At 33.8% G+C, this 25,435-nt stretch overlaps 1 protein-coding gene across 9 annotated transcripts in view; it reads right to left on the bottom strand.

Annotated features, from left to right (window-relative positions):
* The window catches only part of MGAT4C (MGAT4 family member C), a 617,011-nt gene that overhangs the window by 225,722 nt on the left and 365,854 nt on the right, over positions 1 to 25,435 (bottom strand). For all 9 annotated transcript variants that reach the window (XM_058673691.1, XM_058673683.1, XM_058673688.1 and 6 more), the window contains exon 4: positions 21,690 to 21,752. The gene's annotated coding sequence lies outside the window, so the exon portion shown is untranslated. The remainder of the gene's footprint in view (positions 1 to 21,689; positions 21,753 to 25,435) is intronic.

Below are 25,435 nucleotides of genomic sequence, written 5' to 3' on the forward strand. Positions count from 1 at the left end.
TAACATAATTTATTCAGGCTGCCTGTGACTAGGTTAACTGAATTATACTTACCCAAAGAGCTACTATGATAAGTGTAAATTGGTTCTAATTGACAAGAATAGTAGAAAGAATCATTTCATTGGTGAAAACAAAATACTAGAAATTAATAGAGAAAGCTTCTGGATATCCAAAGTCATTTTCTAGATGATCTACAATGCCTGTGGAAGGAAAGCTAGTACCATGAAATGGGACTCACAAGTGTGAGACAAGTTTAAATCATAGTTGAATTGGGTAGGCATAAGCAGTAATTAGAATTAATTCCTGCTGAAATAACTAAATGAATCACTTTCGCCTCAGTGAATCAAACTATATTTGATGTAATTTAGCCATATGTTCTATTGTTCTGTTTCTAATGGAAATGGATAAATGCTTCCTATACTTATAATTTTGAAAGAGCAATAAACTTCTCTTTAGAAAATTATATATATATGTATATATATGTATATATGTTTGTGTGTATATATATATATATATATATGTATGTATAACTTTTGGCCTCATTGACTCTCCCTCATCTTGTCGAGTTCATTAAAAGCATAACACAATAGTTTGAAATGTGTAGGATGCTTTAGCAAGATACAATGGGTTTGATAAAAATAAGGAGATGGAGAAGAAAGAGGAGTAAGAGATGGAGGAGAAATTGTCATTATTTCCTATTATGTGAAAACTATTATGTTTGAACTCAGAAAATCTTCAAAAATCCATCTGATTGAAAATTTTAAAAAAAAGTAATAGCACTGGACTTCTTTTTTCAGGGTTTTGATTTCTCAACTGTAAAATACAAAAAGTTTCTCTTTGTTCTCTCCTCACACCAGTAACGTGCCTTAGGTTCTTCCTAACAATGAAATGATAGCTTTGAGATTCATAAAGTAAATACTCATCCGAGATATAGTGATTTTTACTATTCTGGAAAAGCTTAAAAGAGAAAGCTTATTTTCTTTAGTCCATGACAATCAGAAAGACACATAATTTCATTTAGATCTAATTGTCTTCTCACAACCAAATCTCCAAATACTATACCACATGGCAGTTTTAGAAATTTAATATATAATTTTTCAGGGAACACAACTAAGTCAGTAATATTTGTACAACTATTAACATCTGAATCTAGAAAAGCTACCTTACCTGATGGAAACTTTATACCTATTGTAGTCACGCAAAAATGATATATGTCCTGGAGATCCATGATGCAACACCATGCTTGTAAATAACCATACTGTACTGCACATTTTAATATTCATTTAATGGGCTGCTTTCATATTTTGTGGTGTTTTACCAAAACAGAAAGGAAAACAAAACAATAGTCCAGAAAAGCACAATTGTGCAAGGAGAAAAAGAAAATTAAATCACTGGCTACATAGTGAATTAATTTACATTAAGCTAATTTGTTTCTTTTCATTGGAAAGTCAGATTTACAGAGAGAAGGAAAGACAGAAAGACTTCCATCCACTGATTGACTTCCCAAGTGACTGCCATGGTAGCAGCTCCCACACGGTGCCTAGCAGCTAAAGTCCTCGCCTTAAAAGCACCAGGATCCCATATGGGCACCGGTTCTACTCCCGGTGGCTCCACTTCCCATCCAGCTTCCTGTTTGTGACCTGGGAAAGGAGTCCAGGATGGCCCAAAGCTTTGGGACCCTGCACCCATGAGGCAGACCTGGAGGAAGTTCCAGGTTCCTGGCTTCAGATCGGCACAGCACCAGCCGTTGCGGTCACTTGGGGAGTGAATCAATGGACGGAAGATCTTCCTCTCTGTCTTTCATCCTCTCTGTATATCTGCCTTTGCAATAGAAATAAAATAAATCTTTTAAAACAAATGAAGTGAACAGTAAAAAATACAGTATCACTAATTGAAGAAATAAAAATACAAGTCTGGGATCAAAGCTGTGTTACACTGCAGGGTTAGGTTGCTGCTTGTGGTCCTTGCATCCCATAGCAATGTGCTGGTTCAAATTTTAGCTATTTTTTTTGCTTCTGATCTACCTCTGTGACCCTGTGCAGAGAGCAGTAAATGATGATGCTAGTACTTTGTCCCTGCCACCTATGTGAAAACCACTGGGGAGTTGCCTCAATCCTGGATTAGTCCTGTGGACACTTGGCAATCTGGGGAGTGGACTAGTTGCTGGTAGATTCTCTTTCTCTGTATCTGTGTCTCTCATGCTCACTCTCACTTGCTCTGGCTCTGAAAACACAGTAACAAGCCAGTTTAGGTTACAGATGTTTTCATTTGGGAATGGAATTGGGAGAGAGAAGAATGCATACATATCAGAAATGATAGTTTGCTAGAACCAATGTTAATTGGTTTTATATAGATGTATATATAAATTTTGGCTTTTTTATCAGTTATGATATTTTATTGAACAAACTAGAATGAGCAGTGTGAGGAACAGGCTTTTACAATACATAATATTAGAATGAATCCAGTCCACAAAGTTATAAATACTCAATCTGGTAGTTTCAAAATATTTCATACAAGTGAGTGATATTAAAATCAGAGATTATGGTGGTCTAATATGCTAAAGCAGAAAGATTTTTCAAGCAGTTATAAAAAGCAAATTTGAATTAAAAAAATAATACTTTAAGTGAATTTTTACAATGATAATTCTTGCATACCTTTTGGTTTTCTAAGTTGTTCTTAGAAAAAAATTTTCATCTTTAGAAACAAAGCAACGCATTTAACTTAACTCCAAGCAAAATGGACCTATGCTAAATTTCTATTTAAAATATTTTTGTGGGAAAATATTTCGTGAAATCAAAGAGAAAATAAGTTAGAAATGAACAAATTACAAAGAAGAAATTGGATCTCTAAGGACATGGTTCAACATTCCTTGCCAGAATGCAAAAATTATAATGTGTTTTATAAAGATGTTTATTATGTTTTATAAAGATTTTTTATTGTTCATTCTCAATTTGAATCTGCACATCAGAGAGCAATATAAGGTTGATTATACTTGTTTATCTTGCTCTATTTCCAAGATGCTTGTGGAATTGCCACATTATTGCTCAGCGATTCTGCTTGTGTCTAAGTCAATAATTAACGGTGTTCATGATATCTGACCTCCAATATTTAAAACGCAAGTGAAGAGTGGCATCAGGGCCACCTGTGAGAATACTACTTGCAAGGCTCTCATTCCCTATCATAATGCCTAATGTTGAATCCCAGATCTGCTCTGGGAATTATAGCTTCCTGCTTATGCATCTTCTAGTAGGGAAGAGATGATGGTTCTATCACTTGGGTCCTCGTCACCCATGTGGGAGACATGTAGCAAGTTCTAGGGTTCTGGATTTGGTCTGGTGAAGTACAACTGCTTTGGGCATTTGGAGAGTGAGCTAGTTGTTGGAAGATCTCAGTCAGTCTCTATGTCTTTTAAGTACATGAAAATTTTAAATGAAAGTTAGTGCTGTGGAAAGGCTGGTAAAGGCACTGACCAGGCCACTTCATTCTGAACAACTCTAGTTAAAACAGGCTTCCTTATACTGAGCTCATTTCTCAACATAAGTCATATTCATGTCTTGTTTTTTTTTAGTATTACGACATTTGTTTGTAAGATAAGTTAACTGTATTTTTGGCTTCCAGATCTAACCCACTAGCAAAAAATCTTTGACTATATTATCCTATACTGTATTATTACATTGTGTTATTAGGTTATGTTATACTTAAGAGAAAATATATTCTCTCTCAATGTTTACCCTCACCATTCTGAAGGCATATCTCTCCCATAAGTGGTGTAAACTTGTACTGTTAAATTATTCAGCATCCCTCCAGCTTTCTATTATTAATAGCTTTGAGGCGGTAGTTCTTTATCACTCTCAAGAGATGAGACTGCCAGTTTTATCTCTGACCTTTACCTGTACCATCTTACACCTTAGCTATAAAATGTTAGTGATCAAGACATGATTTCCATGTTTATGTTTGCTCCCACAGGTCCCATTTTGCAAGAAATTTTCACTTATATCATCCACCCCCCTATTTTTAAAGCTACATCAAACATGCTATCCTATCTTACAAGATTCAAACTAAGTGTTTACTGCAAGGGAGCACTTTTATGAGATATAATTCATAATCTCTTGTGTTCCCACCAAAGCCTACACAGATATTTGTCAACGAATAACTTACTGCAACAGACTCATATGTAACCTTTGAATAACCTACATATACTACATCCTTTTTATAATGCCAGTCATATACTATTACAGTGCAATTCTAATAGTATGTTTCCTCTTATAATTCTTTTTCATTATTTTGAGAACAATATTTGAGGGAATTTGCATTATTAGCATGGAACATAAGACTTTATGATTTAATCTAAGAATATTTAGATTTATTCTTGGCAGTTCTTCATGAACTCTACATTGAAATATTTTAGATTTATTGACATCACACATTTTATATGCCAAAAAGTTCGTGGAAAATGTATATTGAATCTATATTATGTACCTTTTCATGAATATGAATATGTCTATGGAAAACACATTATAAATAAAAAACCATGAAGTTAAGCATTTCCCACCAAAATAATTTGTTTAATTCCATTTCCATGTATTTTTTAAAAATCCCCTCATAAATACCTCACTCATTCTCATAACACCACAACAACTTACTCAATGTTCAAACTAACGCATCAGAGGTACATGAATGTCAGATTTAGCTCAGCAGGATCTAGGTTCAAGATCTAAACTTATGGTGCTTATTGAGGCATTGTGTGATTATTGCATAGCATGTGTTGCCTCATCCCTCACTACTCTATTTTCAATCATTTTGTGATTATTGCTTCCAATAATGCTAATAATTGTGGTGTTTTTGCCTTTTTCTCTCATTAAGGCAAGCACCATATAGGTAGGGATTTTGTTCCATTTTCTGTTCTATACCTGGGACATAACAATGTCTAATTTTTTAAGGAGTATATGAACACTTATTTAGTGAGAGAGTGAATGCTGCTACTTTGCTATCTGAGAAACGTATTATAGATCAGCATCGTGTATTTCCGTGTCTCTGTATCAAGAAATTTGAAAGTTGGAAGAATCTCATTCACCAATTCTTCTAATATGCATATTTTATGATGTGACGAGTACAAAATTGTACAATATAAGCAACTACTAACATTTTTTCAAAGACATAAAACTTCAATTTCAGGAAATAGTAAGGGCATAATTTTGCAATATACTGAGTGAATTTGGCTGCAAGACAAACTTCCTATATAGTCCTTAATGTCTCTTTGGTACATGGAAAACTACAAAACTCGAAGAAGTATACTGGCATCTGTAGTTATGCCTAGCAAACACTTTGTTTTACTGAAAAATCTTTTTGTTCCCAACTTTCTCTAAATCCTCTTACTCTGATATTTCTTTCTTTGAGTCTTAGAAAACGTGCTGAGGTCTGATAATGGGTTACTTTGTAATTTTGAAAGGCACATATTAATGTCTACATTTAACTGATTTGGAAAGGAGAAAAGTAGGTGAGAGAGAGAGAGAGAGAGAGTAGGAATTTCCTAAGAATTTCTTCAAAATTTCCACAGAAGCCAAAGCTGGAAAATGGGAAGTGGCGAGAGCCAATTATTTCAGAAATTCCTTAATCCTTCCTAGGGTGCCAGTTATCAGGAACCCCAAATAATCAGCAGCATAGTCAGAACTGGGACCCAGGAACACTGAAGAAGTTTGGGCCTCCCAAGCAGCATCTTAATTTTTATCCATGTCTTCATCCCAAAGATTCGAATTTTTAAGTAACAACCACTAAACAAAACAACTACGTAAATAATTCAAGGTTTCAGTTGGAACTTTAACGTTCTTTCTTCGATTTCCTGGAATCATCTACATAAAATGGTAGTTTGCATTAAAATGCTGCACATAACCAGGGACATCTTCTTTTCATATTTTTGATTGATTAAGATTTAAATTTTGCGGACAGCACAGTGGTTCAACTGGCTAATCTTCTACCTGACAGCACCAGCATTCCATTGTTGCTTTGACCTCTCCACTTCCCATCCACATCCTTATTGGTGGCCTGGGAAAGCCGTGGAGGAGGGCTCAAATCCTTGGGACCCTGCACCCGCAGGGCTGATCAAAAATATGCTCCTAGTTCCTGGCTCCCAGCTTCAGATCAGCTCAGCCCTGGTGGTTGTGGCCATTTGGAAAGTGAACCAGCAGAAGCAAGATCCTTCTCTCTATCTCTTCTCTCTTTTAATATGCCTTTCCAATAAAATAATTAATTCTTTAAAAAGACTGAAATTTTATATGAATGAAATAGCAATAATTATTAAAATGCATTGAGAGAATATCATGTACTGGTATGTCAAATGTTTTTCAGACATTTTATAGTATCAGTATTACAAAAAAAAAAACCCTCTCAGTGCAACTTTATAGATGGAAAAACAGGCTTAAAATGCTAAGTATGATGTTTAACCTCTCGCTACCTGTCAGTAGGAGCTGAAACTCACATTTTTATCCATATGACTCTAAAATTATAACATTCTAAAATCACTCACAAAAAGTAACATTTTGCTATAGGATTTAGGATTGAAGTCTGTGGATGAATCCTCACTAATAGGCCTGAGAAATGGCAAAGTCCCTTTGTGTATAGTGAAAAACTGATAATACCACAGGGTATCAACTTACATTTTTATCTGCCTGCTTTGACATTTTTATTAATACGCCAAAATCTACCCACCATATAATACGGTAGTTCTCCCTTATCTGTAGTTTACTTGCCTTCATTCCCATTACCTGTGGTTACTGTGTTCTGAAAATATTAACTGGAAAATTCCCTAAACAAGCCCTAAATGGCTTTGTTAAATTGCAAAACACTTACTGCAGTGACAAAATTTCATGCTGTTCTACTCAGTCAAGCCTGGACATGAAGCATGCTGTTGCCTAGGGTATCTAACCTATTATAAGTTATCTGTGATTTAGTCACTGAGTAGTATTCTTGATTTTGACTGTTGTTACTGCAGCACATTTGTGTTCAATTAACACTTATGTAGTAGCCCAACCCACTATCTTGCCCATGTAGATAATTCACACCACTTCATCACATCCTATTGCCACGGTATCAAACACATTATTATAAAAACTGGTGAATATACTATAAAGAAATATTTTAAATACAGAATATTTACATACCTTTTATTATGATAGGTTATGATAATTGTTCAACAATATATAATGGTTTTTAATGAATCTACTATTATGCCTAATTCATAAATTAAGCCAGAAGCATATATGTATAGAAAAAATATATAGTATATTATGGATCAGAACCACCAATGTTTCAGAAATGTAACTCATATAATACAGACCAGGGAGGATTATTGTATGTGTTACTTATTCCTATACTTTGTTCTTAACACATAACATACAAAACAACCAGAGTACTTTCAAAGGCTGTTTTGTTTTTAATTTCCTAGTTTTATGTATTTGAAATAAATGTAAACTTTTTCATGAATTTTTTAAAAATCTAGCTAAAACTCAAATTCATTAAATATAATTCAATCTATTACATATATATATATATATATACACACATACATATATAAAGGTCTTAGGGTATTAATCCTTTGGTTATCTTCCAGTGTTCTCTAAAACCTACAAAAGATGTATATTCTAAATTGGAGAATAAGATGAAATGATGTGACTATTTTTTAGTTTAAGATAATGTCTTCAGTTTCATTAGCAGATATTTGGGTTATGTGCATTTTCCACTTAGGTGGGTTATTTCAATTTCTTAACACAGGACTTAAATATGACCATAAATACTGAGTCCAAAGGGTCTGTCTGTATGTATGAATTTATGTATTTTTGGTAGAGCATAGCCTTTCAACATTTACAATAAAAAAAAACTAACAGCTAACAGCATATTAAATTACATATCCCTTGTGATGTACTGTATGCTTTCTAAAGATTGAAAATTTTTATTTAAAACACAACAGTTACAATTTTGGATTCTTGGCATGTTGTTTTGATATAATTTGAGACATATAATATCACCGAACAGATTATTTGTTCAGCTTCAGACACAAGAATTTTTTCCAAACTAAATTTAAACTTTTTTTGCTTGTGTTCTACTGAGTATTAAGCTGTGTGTCTATAACAGCTGGGAGTTTCTTTTATCACAGGAGATATTTAAAATATAGAATTTGAAAATATTTCTGGAAATTGCTTAAAGAAATACTAGAGAGTGGCCATTATGAAGCGTATTTATTTAAGAAATGCATTGTTGTTTTAAAAATATGCTTCAGTAATACATTTTAAGATTAGAAAGCGCTCATGTGTTTCTATATTCTAAATTATTGTTTTAGTCATTTAATTACCATTGTTATTATTGCTTTATTACACATAATTTTATAAAAAGATTTTTTCCTCATTATCTGTAAGAAATGAAACAGCATCAATATTATCATGAACTTGTGTAGAAAAAGGGGAGCTTAGAGGTTTCTTTACTTGTTTTTACTGCAACGCGTTGTCACTGAAATGACTGGAAATTCCTTGTGCATGAACAAAGAGAAGTCCAAACCAGTTGCAATGATTTGAAAATGCAATAGTGTTCCTTTCTTTCTTTTTTTTTTTAACCTCCTGCCATTTTGCAAGGGCAGCAATGTGCTCAAAAATTAAAGACCCTACATTTCTGAACCCACAAAATTCTAGTGGCATGAGATAAAGCACTTTAGATACAAACTGTAAAATATCAGTTTCTGTCTTACAGCAATGCTGTAGCATTTGTATACATCAAGTTTATTGCTGAGAAATGAGGAGAGCCTAAGTTTAGATTTTTATTCATTATTCATGTAAGTTTTAAGAAGATTATAAATTCATCACAAGCATTGCTCATCTTTATTGGCTTTGCATCAGAGCTTAAACAGTATTATAAAATTCAGCAAAGTATGAGGTTTGAGGTGTACTATAATTTCAGAGGGATTTAAAAACTTAATAAGGATCTCAGATATATGCTCATGAAAATTCTCTTTTATGGTAACCATACAGTGCCACTTAGTTTTATGTATTTGGTGACAAAGAATGTGTATGATCTATCAGTATCTGTATCGATTCCAAAATGTGTAGCATGCTGTGCTAAAGTTCTTTATTAAAAAGTAGGGTGAATTTTTTAGAAAAAAAAAATTGAACTAATTGGAGCTTGATTGTATCCTTTTGATTGTATCAAATTTTGAGGAGTATTACAAAATTTAATTTTTTTTCTACTCATTCAGTTATGGCTAGGTAGATACTGAAAAAATAAAGGAAATGTGTAGTTTAAAGAATGCTTTTATTAAATTAAATCATTAAAGAAGAGTATCTCACAGAGGCAGGGTTCTTAATAGACCCTTCCTAAACATTATTCCTTTCAATTCTGTTAGCTTCAGAATACCCCTCCTTTTCTACCCATACAGAACGCCTTCACAGAGTAGTCAGTTAATTCTTCAGGGAAATTCATCCTCATTTTTTTCCTTTGAGCAATTAATTTCACTAGTTTTTTTTTCTATGCTGGACAGACTGACAGATATGGAGAGAAAGAAATATCTTCCAATTGTTAGTGCACTGGTTGACTCTCTGAAGGACTGCGACAGCCAGGTGTGATTTAGGAAAAGCCAAAAACTCCATCCTGATGACTCTCCTGCTGACAGCCCCCAGCCTCTTACATCACCTGGTGTTGCCTTCCTAGACTTCAGCAGAGGCTGGACTACCAGGGAGCAACAGGACTGGAATCACTGTCCTGATGTGCTGGCCCCAACACCACTGTTCTAAGCTCAGATTTTTACTTTGTTAATTTACTCATCAAATATGTATTTGTGCCAAAAACAGTACTAGGAACTGGAATGTTAGCTAATTTTTTTTTCAGGAGGTTTTTTCGTTTGTTTTTTGGCTTTAATAGAGAAAATAAGTAAAAACTATAAATAATCAGCTATAATAGTAAATGCTATATTGTTTGTGAGGATTTTTTAAAATGCTAAGAAGATCAGAAAAGATGGAAAGAACTGCAATTTTAGTGTAAATAGGAGGTGAGAATGGTCCTAACTAACATTTAAGCAAATATTTAGCAGCTATCAAGCAGTTTAAACAGATGTCCCAGCAAATGGCATCTGCACAGAAGCAAGCCTTGTAATAGGTTTGAAATAGATGGGCCTGAGCATGTAGCACACACTGGTTTCCTATTGCTGCCATTACAAGCCTCCACAAATACTTAATGCCAACACAAATACACCATTTTACAGTTAGGGTGGGAAGTATCATTATATTCTTATAATTTTTTCCATGAACTGTGTGGAATCTATTCTTTGTAAATTAACAAGTAAATAAGCCAAGCAATTCGTAAAAAGCAAATTAAAAAAAATAAAATGTAAAAAAAGAAATATAAATAAAGATTATGTAAGGGTACCAAATCTTCCCTACTACCTAAATGATACAGTATAATTCTTCCCAGCAACAATTTAGGTTTAGAGAGTTTTGAGACTAATAGATATAAAAATATTACATTTTAATGGAAGTTGTTAGAATTGTTATACAAATTTCCATCAATCAAAGAAAAATGGAAATAAATTTGAACTTCAGTTATTTTATCCATTATTTAATATATTACTCCACCTAGAATTTCTTTCGTTTTAATTCATCATGCCAGTGTTAAGCGAGGACACTGTTATGGACTCACTGATTTTATCGTAACTAGCAAGTTAAATTTCCATAGTTCTAACAAAAACTAATTATTTTTGTCTCATGGTTATACATTGTCCCTTTATTTCAGTTTTCCATCTCACATATTTATGCTATTTTCCATGAGTGGCAAAAATTTTTTTTAAAGTTTTTGCTTCTATGAAATATGTCTTCAGCAAAAGCCAGTACTCTTCATGCAGGTATTTCATTGGCAACCAAAAGTGTCCTTGGTCTCATCATGATGCATTTTCTGCTTTTTGAAAAGATGTATATAAGTATGTATGTATGTATTCCAAAAGCAGAGTAAAACCAAGAGAGGGGGAGGCATATTCTTCCACTGGTTCACTCCTCAAATGCCCACAACAGCCTTTGGTAAGCCAGGTTACAACTGGGAACGAAGAAATCCAGCCTGGTTTGCCACTAGCACAGCAGATTAACAAGTACTAGAGCCATAATCTCTCTCTTTCTCAGGAATATTAATAGGAAGCTGAATCAGAAGCAGAGTAGCTGGTTTTTGAACCAGGAGCTCTAAGAATGTAGGTATTCCAAGTGGCAACTTAACCCACTATTTCATAGTACCTGCACCATAACATATTCTGAGGTGCACATTTTCCATATTATTCTTTGTGTGCATTTCAGTTATTCATTGATTAAATTTCAGTTTCCACTTATACTATGTTTGAGTGTCTTTACACATTTCTGTTTTAATTGTTTTTAGCTAAAATGTTATTGTTAAGAATGTAATTTAAAGCCAGGAGAAATAAAAGAATAATTCAAACATACCACTTTGTTAAGGATAAATTCTAACAGGAAAGTATACAAAGAACAATCCTTGTACCATTTAGAATATTCTATTTTGTATTTAGAGTTACAGTGTTAGGTAAGAAAAACAGGGCTTTTTGTCTCTGCTTGTACACAGCAAATTTTTCTACAGACATTTGCTCTTAGTGGCAGATTTATATTTTTATGTTTACTTGACTTATATCGTTCTCAAGAGGATTGGCTTATTAGACACACTTAGATGGCTGTCTTTTAAAGATAATATCAATTTTCTCCTTTTCCCCCAAAACCATCTCTTCCTGATTATCATTCAGCCCTACTATATTAACATATCATGTTCAGTTCTAGGTTAGGGTTTCACAACTATTTCAGCTATTCTAAAACGTTTTGTAAAATAAATGTCAATCTTTCTGACTTGCAGTAAACGTTGAGAAGCAGTCAATTGTTTTAATATACAAGTTGCCTTGTTCACTTAGACTTCACACAAGGATGAATCACAATTTGAAGCTACCAGTTCAGCTCCATGTATTTTTTGTAGTTGGTAGACATTCAACCATGTATATTTGCTTTTTTGATACATTAGAATGGATTATCTCTTAATAAAATTTAGTTCACAATAACAACTTATACTAAGAATTGTAGGAGTTGACTCTTCCTGAAGCAATACAGTGATGATTTTCTGTGTCTTTCCCTAAAAAAGTCCTTTTCAGCCATTAAATAGTCCATTGATGTATCAAAAAATTGTTTATCAAAATTTAGTATAGCTTCATTATAAATGGTGCCAAAAAGTAATAAAGGATACTGTAGGATATAATAGAATGGGATAAGAAAGGAAAGGAAAAGAGAAATATCGTTAAAGTTTACAAATAATTAGGCAACAGAACATTGTTTTCCAGTTCCAACTCTGTAATTACAGACTAATATTACTTTGTTATGGACATGGTAGTTCTAAAGAGCCACATAGCTCAGTTTACTTACCACTAAAGTGGGTAAACTAAAAACAACTAAAGATTATGCAACATTAATGGAATAAAAAATAATTCTTAAAAAGCGGCTTTCTATATTAAATAATAAGTTTTATCTTATTACTATTACACTCATAATAGCAAAATGATGTGTTGAGCATTGTATGGATTTTGAAAAACAAAATCATTGTGGCTTTCCTAAATGTGTGACTGAGCAAATTAATTTACTGCTCTGAATTTAATTATTAATTTTTTAAAAATATGTACTTGTCTTATATTTAATGCATGTTATAGAGAAGGAGAAGCAGACTGAAGGAGAGGGAGAGAGAGAGAGAGAGAGAGAGGGAGAGAGAGAGACCTTCCATCTGTTGGCTCACGCTTCAAATGGTCCAGAAGCCACTGTACACAAATGGGACTATCCAAAGCTGGTAGCCAGGAGCTTTGTTTGGGTCTCCCACGTGGATGCAGGATTCCATGCTTTCTCAGTTCATGAGCAGGGAGCTGGATTAGAAGTGGACTATCCAGGACATGAACTGGTATCCATATGCGGGACTAGCACTCCAGGTGGAAGATTAATTTGGTATGACACTGCATTGACTTCCTGATTATTATTTTTTACAATAATAATTATATAACATTTTTGGAGGATTAAATGATATGAACAAGTTGTCAATGTTCAGAACAAGTTCAAAACAAGTTGCCAACGTATTACTTTCACTTACTAATATGCTATATAGTGGGGGGAAAAAGATTTTTTTGAATCTAAAGTATAGCACTATGATCATTGTTAAAATCTACTAAGAGTAAATATTGAGTATTCCCATTACATATACACAGTAACACAAAAAATGTAACTTGTGGCAAAATATGCATTATTTAATTTGGTTAATAATTTTTCAACCTATACCAATATGCCACAAATATATGTAGTTTTTATTTAATAATTTCATTAAAAATGAAAAATTAATCTCAAATAAAATAAAAATTATAAACCATAAAATCTGTTAGACTTTGAAATAAATTCATAGTATTTTTTTTAAAGATTTTTTTTATTATCATTGGAAAGCCGGATATATAGAGAGAAGGAGAGACAGAGAGGAAGATCTTCCGTCCGATGTTTCACTCCCCAAGTGAGCTGCAACGGGCCGGTGTGCGCCAATCCGATGCCGGGAACCTGGAACCTCTTCCGGTCTCCCACGCGGGTGCAGGGTCCCAATGCATTGGGCCGTCCTCAACTGCTTTCCCAGGCCACAAGCAGGGAGCTGGATGGGAAGTGGAGCTGCCGGGATTAGAACCGGAGCCCATATGGGATCCTGGGGCGTTCAAGGCGAGGACTTAAGCCGCTAGGCCACGCCGCCGGGCCCCATAGTATTTTTTTAGAAAAGATAACCAACATTACAAAAGAGTACATGATTATCAGTTGCTAAATTAATATGAATCATGTTTCATATCTCATCAGTAAAATTTTGCTATGTTTGTGAACAAACATGTGGAATCATTAAAAATCAAGAAAGCACTTGAGCATTTGTATTTTTCTGGAATCAGAAATACTGTACAAATTTTCCTACTTCATACTAAAAATAATGAAATATAAACTATCAGAAATAAAGGAACATTAACAATGAAATGCAAGTGGTTGATAATTAAGGTCAAAGTATTTTAATCAACAAAAGTCAGTTTACATTAGTCTTATTTCTCCTTTAAAAACAATAAAAATAAGATACTGAGCTATTCAGAAATTGCATCATGAAGGCAGTTAGTGTTTGTGTCTCTGATAGCGAAACACTCTAGTCTACTGGCTCAAACTCCACTTGGAAAAGATCCCCCAACTAACTAGGAGCATATCTTTACAGTGATTAATGCCAATGGTGTGACTACACTAAGAACACATAAACACTAATGGGAGGAGACTGTAAAATATCCTTGCCAGAATCTTAATATTCCTTCAACAGAAAACATCATATCATGTCCTACCATTCTAAAAATGAATACTGAAGCACACTGTTAAAAGTTTGAGTTAAACAAAACTGTGGCTTTTATTAAAACTGGATTTCCCAGGATCTCTCACGGGCTAATCAATAAGAGTGACTAACACAGGGGCCACAGTATAACTTAGGAAAGTTATTTATCCCTACCTTTATATCCAATAAAGGTGCAAAATTTCCACTTGTGGGGCAAGTGCTGTGGTGTGGTGTGGTATGACACACTGCTCCTGCAGCACCAACACCCTATTGGGCACTTGTTTCAGTCCTACATGCTTTACTTGCTGATATCTAGGAATGAGTGCCTGGATCTACACAGGAGTCCTGAGGGAGGGTCCTGTCTAAGGATCTCAGCCTTGGGACCCTGCACCCGCGTGGGAGACCTGGAAGAGCTCCTGGCTCCTGGCTTCTGATCTGCTCAGCTCTGACCATTGCAGCCGCTTGAGGAGTGAATCAACAGACAGAAGATTTTCCTCTCGGTCTCTCTTCCTATCTGTATATCTGCCTTTGCGATAAAAATAAATAAATCTTTAAAAACTAACATTTTTAAATATTTTAAAAGGAATAATCAGAGAACTATTATAAGTTCTTGTTTCCATTCAGTCTGTGCTTTATCTCTGTTCCTTATTCATAATTTATCCCGGGCATCTAAGTTCTTTTTGTTGCAATTTGCTAAGACTTTAGTGATGTCTATGATATTATTTCCTGTCTACAGTCACTGACAGGTTGGTTTAATTTTCTCAACTTCTTTTGTCCTAGTCTAGAGACTTCCCTCCTTGCAAAGATGTGATGTATTCCACTTTGCACCTTCTCTCACCTTGAAGACATGTGTGTGGAAATTCAAACAAAACATCCTGTAGTGTTATTTTCCTGGAGTTTAGGGAGGTCAAAAAACAGATGTAAATGCTCATTCTATATATTTACATAAAATTTGCCTTTTTAAATACTTTATTCATTAGAGCCTATAATTTTAAGAATATAATATTAGAATTATTAATGCTCGAATAGGCACAGTGAGAATAAAAATGTGTGAAATATATGTACCGTTTTTAACACAGGATTATGAGTAACTTTTATGAATCAGATATTGTACTTTTTAATGAGCTTATAGTTATTTGGGAAATAGGCATATAAATGGGCATTACCTATAGTATAAATTTTGTTTTTTTATGGAAAATTTTCAAGGTACAATTTCCTAATGGGTACAAATAGAAAAAAAGTTACTTTGGGTCAGAGGAAATTTCCCAAAAAAGGTAACATTTAAGCTGAGGCACTAAAGAACTACGTAAATGGAATGATGGAGAGTGGAAAGGGAACATAGCTCCCACACATTCTAGCATTGCACATGGAATTCTGTAAGCAAGAAAAGATGATGATTACAGAAAGTTCCAACATTTCTTTCCATGCAGTTCAGAGTAAAAGGCACAAAAGAATTAGAATTGTCCAAATATTTCCTTTAAAGTTTAAGTCATTTGGGGCCAGCACTTTGGCTCAGTTGGCTAATCTTTATGCAAGTTCCAACATCCCATATGGGCACTGGTCTGTGTGCCAGATGCTCCACTTTAAATCTAGTTCCCTGTTTATGGACTGGGAAAGCAGTGGAGAATGGCTGAAAGCCGTAGGACCTTGTACACATATGAGAGACCCGGAAGAGTCTCCTGGCTTCTGAATTTAGTTTGGCTCAGCTCCTGCTGTTGCAGCCACCTGGGGAGTAAACCAGTAGATGGAAGATCTTTCTCTCTGTTTGTCCTTCTTTCTATAAAATCTACCAATACAATGGATCAATGTTTTTAAAAATTGAAAAAAAAATGTCATCTGTTCTTAGTTTTATCGAGTTATAAAATGTCCTTTCAGAATAACACTACATATTGGGAACAGCAATATAAGTCAAACTGAAAGAGAATGACTTCTAGGCCTATCAAAGGTATACCATTACCTAAGTTTCTCCTTATAGTAAAAAAATTTACATTATATGCAGCCTCGAACTAGATGGAGGAAAGTTAAAATCACACAATTCATGTTGGTACCATGACAGATGTATGCCAAAGAAATCTCTGTTTTGATGTCTGTAGGTTTGTTTCTAAGATGCATTCATGTGTTAGAAAATCACTGCGGGAGTATGCGTCAATTGAGATACTAGATTTGGAGTCCTGGCAAAGCTTTCTGATAAACTGATATGGTCTACCATTTCAGTGAGCCTTTCTGAGTGCCTGAAATGTTGTTAAAAAAAAAAAAAAAAAAAAAAAAACAGAAGTCAGGAAATTAGAGTAAGCTGAATTAAAAAAAAAATCTTGGTTTGTGGAAAAAAAAAGCCTATTTCTCGTTAGAAGAATAAATGACTATTATTTCAAATTTGTAAAAGGTTTAACATTATATTCATCACTACCTTCCTAGCAGGGTGTTGAATACAACCTTTGATTCTAATTGTTTTCTGTCAAGAAACCCATTGTCTATGTGTTCATGATTAAATAACCCTTTATCTCTCCTAGTAAAACAATTTATAAAGCATGGGATTGAACAGATTACTGCTGCATTGTTAAAGTCCTTTGTAGTAATACTATTATTTAAGATATAATCACATTAGTAGCACTCAGGCAAAAAGACATATAAAGGTAAGCGGTTGGGTTTCTTTCTCCTTAACATAATCATGGACGTCTGTTTTCCCAAAAGAATATATTTATATTAATTTAAATATAAATGACATTCACCACAGCTATTCTCATCTTTTCATTGTAAAAGTAAATTAATTACTTATTTACTTGGAATACATTTGATTCATATGATACTGACACTCACATTGGAACCACAATCTTTTTTTTTTTAAATAAGAGGGAAACACAAATATGTTTCCATATCACCAATCATGAGCACTTTTATAAACGTGAAAGTTGACGAATGTATGTTTTGGATATTATGATATAGTGTCTAATTCCCCATCATCATTACATTATTTTTTTTCTATTTTTAAAAATGATTTGAAATGCAGTTACAGAGAGAGGAAGAAAAAGGAAGATCTTCCAACCATTGATTCACTTTCCAATTGGTCACCACAGCCAGGGCCAAAGACAGGAGTCAGGAGCTTCCTCCAAGTCTCCCAAAGGAGGCCAAAGCACTGGGGTCATCTGCTGCTGCTTTCCCAGGCACCTTAGCGGGCGGGGAGGGCGGGGAATGGATCACAGAGCTGAGGGCGTGGCACCAGGTTTAGTTTGCATGCACGGGGATTACCCTATGGGCATTGATTCTTGTCCTGGCTGTAACACTTCCCATCCAGCTCCCTGATTATGGCCTAAGAAAGAAGTGGAGGATGAGCCAAAGACTTGGGACCCTGCATCCACGTGGGAGACCTGGAGAAAATCCTAGTTCTGGTTTTGGATCGGCTTAGCTCCAGCCTCCTCGCGGAGGGTGAACCAGTGGACAGAAGAACTTTCTCTGTCTCTCCTTCTCTCTGTATATTTGCCTTTCCAATACAAAATAATAAATACATTTTTAAAAAACAAAAGAGATAGCTGGGACTTAGGACTCCAACTAGTGCCATTACAAGATACTGGCCTTGCAAGAGGTGTCTTATCAAGTATGCACAATCCTAGCCTCAATCATCTTCATTAAATTTTTGATACTTTTAATTATTTAAATATTGGATATATCCATGAAGGTCTTATCTTGATTTTTATAGGTCTTAGCAATATTTGTATCTGGAATAAAGTTTACAGCTGTTCATATTATTTTTATATGCATAAGGTGCGATATGGGCTGATTTATTAGCTGTAACATTGCATCCTTAAAACTTTATAAACCCTAGACTAAATGCATCTCATTTAAATATCAAATGCTTTTCACAGTTTTAAGAACACTGTAATCATTGTACATATTCTTCTCAGTACAGTAGAATGAAAACAGACACTTGTAACAAGGGACATGGGAAAGTGGATAATTCATGAATACAGAAAAATCAATGTACAAATTCTTGAACAACCACTAGGTTTAAAAAAAAGATAAAATCAGAAAACTTTGAAACAAAGTTAAATAAAGCATTGTGCTAAAACTTCTTGCGGCAAAAGCAATAACTTTGGAACCTTTTTAGGAATAAAGTTGAGAAGAATGTCCTTAAATAAACAAGATAATTTTTTAATTCAGAAAAATAAAGAGAATGTGTAAGATTAAAGTTGATAGAAATAATAATAAAAGGATAGCAGAGAAATAATGGAAATTATCAATAAAATTGTGGTGTTTTGATTGAGATAATAAAATTTGCAAGCCATTATTCTGATTAACTGAAAAATAAGAAGACTCAGATAAATATGGTCAAAATGAAAACAAAAAGGATGCCATGAAAATTTCTCCAAAACAGATCATTAGGGAAAATTGTAAGCAGTAATGTGTCAACAGATGAGACAATATTAAAAATAGATAAATTCTTACAAAATACAGCCTATCAAAACAGCATGAAATTTTTTTCTTCATTTCTGTATGTCACTGTGTCTAAAATTTCTTATATAACACCGTTATTAGAAATTTGTTATGCATTTTCCAATCAACTTTTTAACAGGACTGTCAGCCATGACCAGCCTTGTGACCAAGTAAGGAAGAGATGCTGTATTTTCTTTCCTACATGTTACACTTAATAGCTGGGAAGTGTTGTGGCTGAACTTAAACAGCAAAGAAATTTCTAAGATGGAGATGTTGCTAAATTTTTCTTTGTATACAGAAGATCTGTGCAAATTTTTGAGAAATGAATCAATAAATACATAATAGTATTGCTTTGTGTGACTAATATATACCAGTTTTTAATGTATTTGTAAAATATATAGCTTTTATTATGTGATACCACTGTAAAACACATTGTATTTACTTTGAATATTATTGTTTAATATTTCAAAGCTCTCTAAAATGCTTCATTGTTTAAACTGCCTTAACAATAATACGAATATAGATTAGGCTTGGAAATGGGTTTCCTAAGAAAGAAAAAAAAATCTTATAAGATATCTAATAGTCTTTTATAAAATATAAATAATTAGAAGTTTAGATGTTTTCAATATGTAGAAAACAAAATTTCCATGTGAAGATAAAGTACGGCACATCTAGGCCTCATTATCTCTACTTTGTAGATGGCTGTAACAGTAGTTTTCTCTAGTTCTATGAATTGGGATTTTTCTTTGTCTTCTTTTTCCTTCAGAGAAATGTTGACAGAAACATTTTTGAGTCTCAAAACAGTGTTATTAAATGTATTTATTTCATATTCCCATTTGTCAGGTGTCCTTGTATAGTTTTAAGGTCACAGTCAAACTGAAGAATAGGAAAATGTGAAGAACATCTCACTTAAATAAGGTGAATTATGCATGAAGGTTCTAATAGCCTCCCAACAGTAGTGCCCTGATTATGCTTTAATTCATTAATAAGAAAATTCTGGTTTAAGTTGAATGTGCCACATTTTCATAATTGGAACAATATTAAAGAATTATGTAAGTACAACGTGAAGATATCATTTTTATCTACTTGGGAGAGTCTTCCTTTGCCACCTCATGAAATGAATACATTTGTTTTCCATTGCAATATAAAAGATAATAAGCCTTTTAAATTAAAAAAATAAAAGAAGATATCATTTCATGTTGTTCATTTTCCCACACTAAAGACTGTAGTCATGGCATGATAAAAACACTTTAGAAAGATTTCACTGATTGCTTTTATTTAATTGCCCCTTTGCCATTTATTGGCTTAATTTTGCACAAAATGAAGCACACTTAAAGCCCAAGAGAGGATATGAAGCTTGGGTTTAACGTGCCTCCTGGAAACAATAAAGTAAAAACAGATTCTTTTTGTTACTGTAATTGCTCAAGTATTCCATATGTAAAAATATAAATCCATATTTAATTATCACAAAAGAACCTTCACATACAGTATAAGCATCATCTCTTTCTTTTATGTTCTTTCCAAATTTGAATCAATGTGTAACTCATTTCATAAAGGTATGCCATTGTCTTTCAAAACATAAAGAGTGGTGAAATGGGATTTCCAGAACAGAAAACTACACGGCAAATGACAGAGCTCATATTTTCTACAGCTTTTCTTTTTTTTAGTGCGATTTGTCTCAAAGCAACACTGATTTTTTTTTCAATATAGATTGATGAGTACATACCATTTTGCTCAAATAAATAACGAAGCTATAAACTTAGTTAATTATCAGAATAAATGACTGTGCTAGGAGAAAGGTTGATGATTCTTTTGTTGTTACAAGTATTTACTTGTCTATTAGAGATCACCAACCTTTCTTTTTGTCAGTACTTTTGTTGTTAAAATGGCTCCAAGAAATCATCCAACTCCTACTCAAGTCACCAACATTCTAATAAATAAAATTCAGTAGCAGAAGCTATATAAATCAAGCATACACTAAGAGCATGGGTATCATGACCCCTAAATGTGACCTGCTCCCAGAGGAGAGCAATTTAATGCTCCACTGCACTCAGAACAGTATGTGTGAATCAAAAAACTTTCAGATAAATTAGTGACAGGTATGTTTGAATAGGATTCTGTTGAAGTCACTTATCTGCAGCCGAGTAAGATTGTTTTGCCCTCAAATTCAAAGATAAATTCACATGTCATGTTGCTTTGGCAGATTCTCACAAGGCAAACAGTCTCATCACTATTCCTGGGTATGCAGGAGGGATCTACTTATTAAGATACTGTGACAACAAATGGGATAAAGTGAAAGTTATCTGCCAGTTGAAAATTCATCAATCCATTACGAGGTCTTATGTGTTCTGTAACTTTCATCAGCCCTGTGCCTCTTGCTCTTTACTTTTATTCTTGACAGTTCTGATAGCCCAGAATTGTAGCCATGGCAAAGTTCAAGAACAAAACAGCAAGTTATCAAAGACAACTTATCAGAGGTCACGCAGAAAGAAGAGATGCCAACCATTAGTAAAGAAGAAAGGTACACTAAACCTCTATCTTCGGCTGAATATTTACTCCACTTGACAAAAGCTAAAGACAGACTGAGCTGCTCAAAAATGCTATAAGTTTCTCAGGATACTGGTCACACAAAAGACTTTTTAAATATATAAAAAGTAAATAGGAAATGTTAATTTTTGAGGGATTTATAAACCATAAGTATATTAGTACATCAAAAATACAAAACAAATTTTAAGCAGAATATAATGTAAGAGTACTAATGGCTTAGCATCTTCAAAGTTAAATATTTTGTAGTCCTTAAAATTTGAAATTCTATGTAATTAAGATAACTTAATTATATATCATCATAAATATCATGTCATATCAAAGCAATGGGACTCACAGTTTAGCTTCTGTAGGTATGGCCCTTCTCAAGTAAAACCAGGCTTGTGTTTTCAGGATAAATCTGTGTTAAACCAATGACAAAAAAGTTTAGTTTTCCATTGTACTGCCATTGAAAATGCTTTCAAATTAACTTCCTAGTTAGTTAAAGGGGAATATATTGCATTAAATGTACTGATTTGTAAATTTTATTCTTTCAAATGTAGATGATGTTTAACCATCCCATTTCCAACCCCCAATATCTTTGCAAAATTTCAACTCAGTGGACTCATTACCATGGAAACCATCTAAAGTTATGGTCAGTTAATGAAATTCAGGTCTGGATTAAACTCTATTAACATGCACAATGGTTAGTCATCTAAAATCGGAAGAGATATGATACTTGAATGGAAAAAAATAAGTCAAATAATTGAGAGAATGCACAATATGCCAAACTTCTTTAAATTAATTATTATCTCATTCATTAAGAGGTTTATAGAATTCCAAATGCATAAAAATAAAAGTGAAAATAACCTGAAAACAGTGCCAATATCACATTCAATGACACTTTGGGGAACATAAACACAGCTACTAAATTTACCTTCTTTGAAATTACACAGGTTTAATTAGATGAGATATAATTCTTTATAGACACAATAATTTAAGCAACATTAAACATCATTTAAATATGCAATATCTTCTGTTAGCAAAAAATAAAAAATATTATTTCTGCTCTATCTATTTTGCTATGTTGAGCTATTTTATTTGCAATGCACTTCAAAATCCTAAAAAATTTCTTAGAGACACTTTAGTAAATGCCTTATTGAAATGTGCAAATAAATTCTACACGTAAAGCACCATGATGATTTCATCGTACTTTACATTAAAACAATAAGGGAATGTAAGAAGAAAAAAATTGTCAGAATATTTAAAGAGCTAATTATATTACGCATATTTGAAGTCTAAACGATCAAGCCATGAGAGGCAGCTATTTGGTACAGCAGTTAAGATGATGCTTGTTATGTTCCTATTCCATTTCAAAGCGCTTGATTCTAGTCCTGATTTTCATCCATCTTACTGTTTATCCACATCTGGGAGACAGCGGGTGATGGTTCAAGTACTTGTGTCCACGTCACCCCAAGGAAAACTTGAGTGGAGTTCTAGTGTGATATATTTTTCACTCCTACTATCCTTTATTCACATTTTAAATAAAATGAAAGCAAAATTAACAAAATAAAAACCAGAAAATTGCTTTCCAAGGTTTCTCTATTTATATTTTATATCTGTCATGTATACATACATACAAACAAAAGGATACACAGAAAAAAAATCTCAAGACCTAAGACATTATTGCCTTGATAGCTTATTCTTCTTCATACACAACTACCTATTTCATCTTCTAGTTTAATCTTTTAGATATGTTGCTTTTCCAGCCATTTCTCCAATAGTTCCTCTTGTACCTCCTGGCATATATTATGATGACGTTTTAGGGGCAATGTGGTGACTTTTCAAAAAGAAATTCTTTGCTCTTTAGCAAATTTTTTTTTCTTTGTTGAGAGAACTCTACCTGCTGTTTTATTCTTAGACTATTTACATAAGCAAACCACTTCTATGGCGAAAAAAGTGCAAAATATCTGAACCTAACTTCTGAAGAAAAATTATCATACAGAGTCTGATCCATTTGTTTCTTTTAATTTTCTAAGGAGAAAGTCAGTAGAAATTGCAATTTCTTCTTTGTCCTCCTTTAAAAAAGCACTTATACATTCAGTATAATAAATTGGGCTTAATTTTGCAGTTCTTGCATATTAATATATCCTGCAATCTCCAGCTTAGCTTTTATAGATGACAAAGGAATTACCTCTGCTCCATAAACTTTCACCCTTTATCTCCTTCAGACATTACATAAATCCTTTTAATGAAAATAACACTAAGGTCTTCAAATTATCCCTTTAATTTTATATAAAATGTCTAATGTCTGAAAATAAATATGCAAAAGTCAATACCATATTAAATTCTAAGAGAAATATCAAAACAGGAAAATTAGAAAAAAATATAAAATAAAAAAGGCAGATAGCATCTCTGGGACAAAAGCTAGGACAGATTTTATGGCAACAAAAACCACAAAAACGGTAACACGAAAGAAAAATACTGGAAAAAAGTCAATTAAATGAAAGTTTGGTCATTTTTCAGATGCAAGATATGATTGGTTTTTGTCAAACTGACAAAAACAAAGAGAAAAGACTCAGTTTATGAATATCAAGAACATAAAAGGCATCAGCATTGACTTCATGGAGTTTATACAGACCATAAAGAAATATTAGGAAGAGTTTTGATCAAAAATGGGAAAACATTTTTAAAGATATATGAACAAAAGTGACACACACAGAAATGAAGAAACATGAACACAATTACAATAGAAGAAGCTGAATTAGGTTGACTTTCTCAACAAAGAAATGTTCAGACCAAGATGCATTCAGAATAATCTGAAGTAGAAATAATGTTAATATCAGTCCTTCACAAATTTGTCAAGAAATAAACAAAAGAGTAAATGTTTTTGTTCATTCAATGAGATGAGAATCACCAATGCTAAAGTGATAGAAAAAGAAAATGACAGAAGGATATTTCAATAAGTACAGACAAAATAATTTTCTCCTCATTTAACAAACTAAAAGCTTGCAATAAATTTAAAGACTTATACAAAAATACAAAATAGGATTTTTTCTAGGAATGAATGTAGGCCCCAGTCTCCCAAGGGTTAACTCCACAGCTTAGCTTGTTTCTGAGGGGTAACAGAATGGGTAATCTTGGCCTGATACATTTAGCCTCTGGCTTGAACGCAAGTTCCTCTTCCCTGCTTCCCCTTTTTTAAGATGCCCTCGGGGGAACCTTAGGAGTTGCTTTTAGCATTGGGATAGTACTGGGAGGAACCAGGCAGACTATAAAAGAGGCAGGCTGACCTCAAATAAATGGCATTCTCTTTACAAGAATGACCCACTACATGTTGTCTTGTGTTGTCTTGTGTGTTGTCTTTCTGTAACCCTAGTCCTTCTGCTCAGCTCGGGGTACGTGGTGACGGGGGCGTTGCCAACAAATGAAAGGTTGGTTCACAGTTTGAAATTTACTTAATAGGTACTTAGCAATGTAGTATCAGAGGAAACCACACTATTTTAATATGCACAGACATCTTTTCTGTAAAATGAACTAGGAGTAGACTGGAACTTTCTCTACTGATTAAGAACATCTACAGAAAGCTTATCTTTAATACAGTTTTATAAACAAGTGATGGACTAGTTTACCACATTAAATTGGTATCAAGGCAAAACCATTAAAAACATGCATCTCAATATTATCTATATGAACCAGGAGATATCTGCTTTCACGGAATAGAAAACATGCTACTTTAGGAACCATGCCTGGCTAGGCTAGTCTATCACCCTTACTGATTTGCATGAAAGCAAGAGATGATGACAGGCTGGGCAAGACAAGGCTGCAGTATCCATCAACAAGAGTTGGACTGGGGGTGGGCCAAGTAAGGCCAGGCTGCAGCATCTGATGGTAAAGAACAAGCTGGCGATGGGTTATAATGGGCTGGGTCTAAGCAGCCACCAGCACTTGCAAGTTCTGTGGGTAAGAGCAAGTCTGACTGGGGAGCTAATCAAATGCCCTTGAATGGGCTGTGGTTCCCCTTGGGGAGAGTGAGAGCCTGAATGGGGACTGCAATCTGGGCAGGACATGGCTGGAGTACCGGGAATCACTCTGACTAGATTG

This window comes from Ochotona princeps, chromosome 15 (genome assembly GCF_030435755.1).
Source record: "Ochotona princeps isolate mOchPri1 chromosome 15, mOchPri1.hap1, whole genome shotgun sequence".
Taxonomy (NCBI): domain Eukaryota; kingdom Metazoa; phylum Chordata; class Mammalia; order Lagomorpha; family Ochotonidae; genus Ochotona; species Ochotona princeps.